Raw genomic sequence first — 6,897 nt, 5'->3', positions numbered from 1 at the left:
GAACCCATTCTTGCCTCTCTGGTTTGATATTCTTTCGTAATATAATAGAATATTAAGTGGGACTCTGGGTATATGATCTGTGCAGTTGAGGTCTCTTTAGCTGACTTATTATAGTCACATAACCCATTTCAAAAGGTGATTTATCAATTCTCTCCACATTATTCTTTATTTTCAAAATGCTCTTCCATCTTTCTCTTAATGCATAATGTTATCCATATACAATATGATCACTGTGTAATGGGATCCATGTATATAGGATGATCAGTTTTGTAGCAGTGTTTCATCCGTCACAGGACTCAGAAGTTATAAACAGTACAATAGTTAACAAATTCATTTTTCTAAAATGAAGTGCCAGGGTGTGCCTGGGTGGCTCAGTCAGTTAAAGGTCTGCCTTTGGTTCAGGTCATGATCCTAAGGTTCTGGAATCAAGTCCCGCAGCAACCTGTTGGTGGGGGGTGGGTCTCTTCTCAGCAGTTTGCTGCTTCTTCTCCTTCTGTGCTCCTGCTCTCTCTCTCATTTGTTAACTCTCTCAAATAAATAAATAAATAAATAAAATCTTAATTTTTAAAAAGGGGCGCCTGGGTGGCTCAGTGGTTAAGCCTCTGCCTTCGGCTCAGGTCATGGTCTCAGGGTCCTGGGATCAGCACATCGGCTCTCTGCTCGGTGGGGAGCCTGCTTCTCCCTCTCTCTCTCTGCTTGCCTCTCTGCCTGCTTGTGATCTCTCTCCTCTGTCAAATAAATAAATAAAAATTTTTTAAAAAATTAAAAAAGAAATAAAATGAAGTGCCAGACCTCTTTGAGACATGCTCAAGTATTATGAAAGTGGCTCAACCAATACTATTCCACTAGCCATTTCCAGTTGTTTGTGAGAAAATAAAGAATTATATGAGGTCTAAAAGGCTCTAATAAGACCTGCTTTATAAAAAGTTGACAGATTACTATGTGTCCTCTTCACAATTGCCCATCAGGGAAAGAGGAAGATAAAGGCAGATGGAAGGAATTTCAAGAAACTATTTTGGGAAGCTTGTCATGGATGTCCAGGGCCTGAGGAACACTGGAATGAGAACCTGGATCACACCTAGAAAATATAATGATGAGCTATGCCTGGATGGACAGCCAGGACAGCCAGATAAGAGGCTTTCACTGTGAACAAGCTGTGCTTGGTGGGACAAAGTGTCTGTGGAGAGGGGAGCTGGCTATGAGCCATTTTGGAGAGGCTCCCAAGGTTGTTCCTGCTAAGAAAGCAAAGAAGGTAGGAGATGTACTCCCAAAGGTGAGAAGTTGAGGGAGGAGTTATGGGCAGACAGAACATTTGGTCCATCTGCGGTTGGAGGATACCAGCAGGGAAATTCTGAGGGCTCTCCAAAAGAACACCGAAAACCTCTTTAAAAGAGAATATCTTCAATCAAAGAGGCTAATGCCCTTGAATTTCAAGTCCTTTTAATTCTCTGTCACTTCATAAATTTGAGACAGGGAGGTTTGGCTATGGAGGATGGCTGCAGTAGGGGAACTCCAGAGCTGCTGAGGAGAACAATAGGGCTCCAAGTGAGGCACTGCCTTTCCAGCACCTGAGAGCGGTGACTGGAGCACACCTGAGACTGTTTTCTCTATCCAGAGTCCAGATCTTGTAACTAGGGTTTTCTTATATAAGAGGCTATCTCTTCAGGAAGACATATCTGATCTCATGAGCACTGGGTCAGGGCAGAAGCAAACTCTCTGCCACTTCAGAACTCATGGCTTCTACTACCTTATCTGTCACCCACATGGGGCCGCAACATTTACCAAATTAAGACCATCACCTCCTGTTGTGCTTAAGGAAAGTAACTCCCAGTGATTCCAAGATGGATTATTCTTCTGAACAATGTTATTCTCGGTGATCTCATAGTAACTTCCCATCTTAATTTATCTTGTAAAGTAGCATCAGCTTCTCACACTAAAGGAAAAAGAGGAAGGGGACCATACATTCAATTTTTTTATAAGGCAGCTGGGCTAGGAGGGCACCTAATGCATGTGAGCCCCAGAGGGCCATAGATTTCCACTTAACAAAACATGAAATGATTGGAATATCCTAAGTGTGGCAAGAAATTTGACCAGTGGTTTTTCTTAAAACTTGAAAGAGTTAAGTATATGCAATCTCATTGTTGTTGTTAACCTTTTTTTTTTTTTTTAATTGCTACTTGATCCTGGCATTTTCTTTTACAATTAATGCACCGTCTACCATCCAACACATTTTTTTAGAGGAATCTTCTGGTGATCACTGATTACTATTGATGTGCAAGTCCAGATCTGATCAAATAACATGATTTCCCCCTTTTCCTCTTCTGCCTCCTCTTAGGAAATAGAAGGTGTCCCAACAGAGAAAACAAAACAAAAGGACCTCAAACCTCTTTATGCTGCCAACTCTGTCACTTTTCTTGGGTCCTGCTTGAGGAACAGCATATGGTACTGTCTCTCCTGGGCATTTCAATCTCCAGCTATGACATCCCCTACCCATATTCTGAAACTGGGGTCAAATCCACTCCATCCCACAGCAGTTAGGGTAGGCATTCATTGGAAATCCTGATGCTCAGAAACCAAGTGTTTTTAAACAACTCTCTCCTGCAGTGTTAATATTTTTTCTTTTTTTCTTTTTTCTTTTTTCTTTTTTCTTTTTTATTTTTTTTTAAAGATTTTATTTATTTATTTGTCAGAGAGAGAGCGAGCGAGAGCGAGCACAGGCAGACAGAGTGGAAGGCAGAGTCAGAGGGAGAAGCAGGCTCCCTGCGGAGCAAGGAGCCCGATGTGGGACTTGATCCCAGGACGCTGGGATCATGACCTGAGCCGAAGGCAGCTGCTTAACCAACTGAGCCACCCAGGCGTCCCTTAATATTTTTCATAAGTGTACCAAAACATGTTTCTTATACACAACATTTTCTCCACACAATTCTTAATGAAACAGATTAGTCTTTCTTTGTTAAGGATACCATCAGCTCTGCTTCACACCTGCACATTTGTAATATTCATGCATTATATTATGCCATTAGTGCCTGGATGAGAGACATTCTGTGTAACAGGTAACCTATGGCAGAGCTGCTCATCCCTCTGTGACTAAGGCTTTGTTACCGGCTTCTGGGCCTTGTTCTTTCTTCTCTTCAAAGGAATGAACATCTTTCATGAGGGTTTCAAGTCCCTCAAGGAATTCATTTTCATCACGTTGGTCTTATCATTCATCTAAATGTCAGAGAATCTTATAAGATGACATGGTTTGGGACGAAGCTGGCATTTCTCTCTTACTCCACCTCCTTTCTATTCTATTCTATTCTATTCTATTCTATTCTATTCTATTCTATTCTATTCTATTCTATTCTTCTATTCTATGAATTCCAGAGAATCATAGAGGATAGACTATGTTCCTCAGAGTTCCTGAAGTTTCTGAGCTTTCCTAGGACCACCATAAGAAAGGAGGGAAGATCTAAGCTGATGGGGTTCTGTGTCCCAACCCAGCTTCAGTGGGTGTAGCTCTGCTTTTATCTGTTTTATTTTTCCTCCTTCAAAAGTTTTCTTAAGAGTTCTAAGAATTTTAACTGCCCCTACCTTCAATCACAGTTTTAGAAGGTGCTTAGAGTAATGAGTTACTTAGCCCTGGTCACTAGTAATAGCAGCCTTGTTACTGGCGCAGCCAATTGTAATTTCTTGCAAATAGATGGTGAATAATATAAAATTTTGAGAAATGTACTTTCAATATAAAATATTTCTTCCCCTCACACTCTCATCATAAGAGTTACATGAAGCTAATATATTACATATAAGTGTCCTTGCTTTGTCCTTGCTCTACAATGAGTGCATGAAGGTGTTTCTCAGGAAATTACACACACACACACACACACACACACTGCTACAATTTTTTGTCTTTATTTGTGATCCCCTGAAGTTATAGCTTTTCATACTGTTTGAAAGGCATGTAGAATTGAAGTATCAGTGACACTTTGTATAATACAGCTATTTTGCCTTTAAATGGCACCAATTTAAATGTGCATTATTATGTTAGGTGGGTTTACTTTCTCAAGTCATTATTTGAAACACTGTGCTAATGTTTCTGGATAGTTCTTTGCATAGCTGTTTCACTGGCCTGGCCTAGCCCAACTCTGAATTTTAAACTGTTCCTTTCTTCAGTTGTGTCTCTGAACACAACACAGAACACAAGAAAGGTTAATGGGGGGAAATGCTGATTTGGATCATCTGTTTGACTTAGGAAAATGTTTTTAAATGAATCACCCACACAAAATCAAAAATAAAGCAAGGGTCACCTGGGAGCCCTATTGGCCCTTACTGTACTATTCCAGCTCAGTTTGAACCTTATCCAGTGCAAGTCCTTTAAGAGATTTCTCTGTTTTTAGGGGCTATTTCTTCCTGCATATCTTTACCTTTCAGCTCTTACCCCTGCAAGAACCACCTTGGCTTTGCCTTGTATCAGGTCAGGTGGCTCCCAGGCACATCTTTGGCATCAAACCCAATCATCAAACAGATGAGCTTTGTAAATGACTGTCATGGGGAGGGGTCACCTCCCCGAGTGGAAGGCCTCCCATCCCAGTGCTAATGCCACTTTGACTCTTTTCTTTCTTCCTCTTTCTTCTTCCCTCCTGGACTAACAAGCAATTCTTGAGTTTTTAACCACTCACAGATGTTCCAGAATCTGCCCAAACACTTTCCTTCATAAGAAGAGTTTTGGTGAATAGATCTTTCACCATTTGATCACAGAGAAAAATTAAGAGACGTTTTGTTTTGCTGTGCTTCTAGTAGTATTGTTGCCCCTGAGAGTAGGAAGGGTCCATTTTTTGTTGGGCTGGCAAGAAGCCAATTTGTTTCTTATATGAAGGCAAGCACTCGGGTGAGGTGGGGTGGGTGGTAAATGGTTCTCCTCCATTACTTCTCCATAGGCAAAGGTATCTTGAGTAAATGAAGGTACTAATTAAATTATGAATAGCAGAGTCAGTGTTGGGTCACTTCAGATACAGGCAACAAAAGAGTAGAGTAACACGATGAGAGAGTATAGGGAATAAAAGCAAGCATCTTCTTATTTCTGTTGAGTTGAGGTGAAGAAACACAGTATGTAACTTATGAGCCTACAAGGTTGTAAAGAAAGGTGGAAACATGAGAAGTGTTTTGAATTAAATTTTATTTTCATTTCAGTACATGTCTGTGGCTATAAAATCATTTGTGGGGTATAGTAACTTAGAAGTTCTCCGTGTGGATTTGCCCTTCATTTAAACATAATTTTAAAATTTATTTGCTTTTCATTGAATTTGAAACTATCTTGTGCTAGATATTAGGCTGCATGATTTATGTAAGTTTCCTCTTCTAATTCTCACATCAGACTACACCAAAGAAGTAGAACCTATTCCTATCTCATTTTAATAATGAGAAAAGCCAAGCCCAGAGAGGTTAGGAAATTGCCTAGGATCACACAGCTAGAAACTTCAAAGCAAGGATTCATACTCCAATAGTTCTATAGCAGCATCAAAGGTCTTACTCAAGATCCTAAAAGCCATAGGGATTTAGGTGACTTTGAATTGTGTTTTGAGCATGGTATGTGTCAGTATGATTAGTAGAGTGGTATGTTAGTAGAATGTTAACCCTAATAAAACAGTACCTTTTAACTATTCTCTAATATATGCAATGTATGATAACAGATTTATAATAACGTTACCATTTACCTGACTAATTTGATAAAATATTTTCACAATACATGGTTTTGTGCTAATGATTGACACTATGCCTCTTACTCCTCAATAAGTACTCATCTTTGGAACAGAAGATAATATGGGATTTGGGAACGATCAACGGCCTGAATACCTTAGCCATTTTGTGTATACATCGCAAAGACTTTATCATGGTGTCATTTGTTTTGTTCTGTGTTATCCAAACTTCATTAGTAATTGCAGTCTCCTCCAAACATGTGGACTCTAAATTCAATTCCAGAAGAAGGAACATTTTGAAACAGTGAGCAAATAAAGAAGAAAAATAAATGGCACTTTTCTTTCAGTAATACTATCTACTGGATAACAGAGATTCACAGATGCATGTTAAATCCTAAATGATTTGCATTAAGTTGTTCAGTTAATATTTTTCTTTCAGGAGAATTAAAACAGTATTTACTATGTTGGCTACTGGTAACGTATCTAATTTAATGGCACAACTGAAATGAATTCTGATGTCTACATTGTCCTTCATCTATGTTACCTCTCACAATTGGTATGCAACCTTTCTCAGCCATAGAGGCAGCCTTGTCATTCATTGGTGTTGTCAAGAAGCATAAATAATCACTACGCGACATTTTGACACAAGGGTTTATTTAGTGATGTTTGCATTCTGACATTGACAGAATATGTGAGGACATTTCATCAACAGCAACTCCAGCCTCACGGAATGCAAAAAAGAAGATGCCCATTACTGAGAGCTGGGACTAGGCTTTGACCACCACCCCTCCCCCCCCTGCCAACGCCCCCTCCCCCTCCCCCCGCCCTTTACATCTTTCTTCTTTCTCTCCCCTTTGCTAATTGCTACATTTTTATTCTCTGATTTTACTAAAAAGAACTCACTGAGATAACTTTCTTTCTAAAGGTAGAGAAAATTAGTTATTATTTGGTCATTTCACAGCATCGTTTGTCTTTCTTTTTTTAATCTGGATGCAAAAGGAAACTTGGTGTGAAACAAAAACAATGCTGATATGTAAATGTTGAACAGCAGGCATCTTCTTTATGTTCTGTGCATAATAGAGTGCTAACACCCATCCACTCCTTTTAACAGAGAAAGTCACTAATTTAAAAAAAAGAAAATCTGTCAATCATCTCAGCTCTGTTTGGCTTTCCTATTAGTAGATAAAGAGGAGAGAAGGAAAAAGAGTGGCTTTAGAGAATT

The sequence above is a fragment of the Mustela nivalis genome (genome assembly GCF_964662115.1).
Source record: "Mustela nivalis genome assembly, chromosome: 11".
In the NCBI taxonomy this organism is placed as follows: Eukaryota; Metazoa; Chordata; class Mammalia; order Carnivora; family Mustelidae; genus Mustela; species Mustela nivalis.
Note: the sequence above shows the minus strand (reverse complement) of the source record.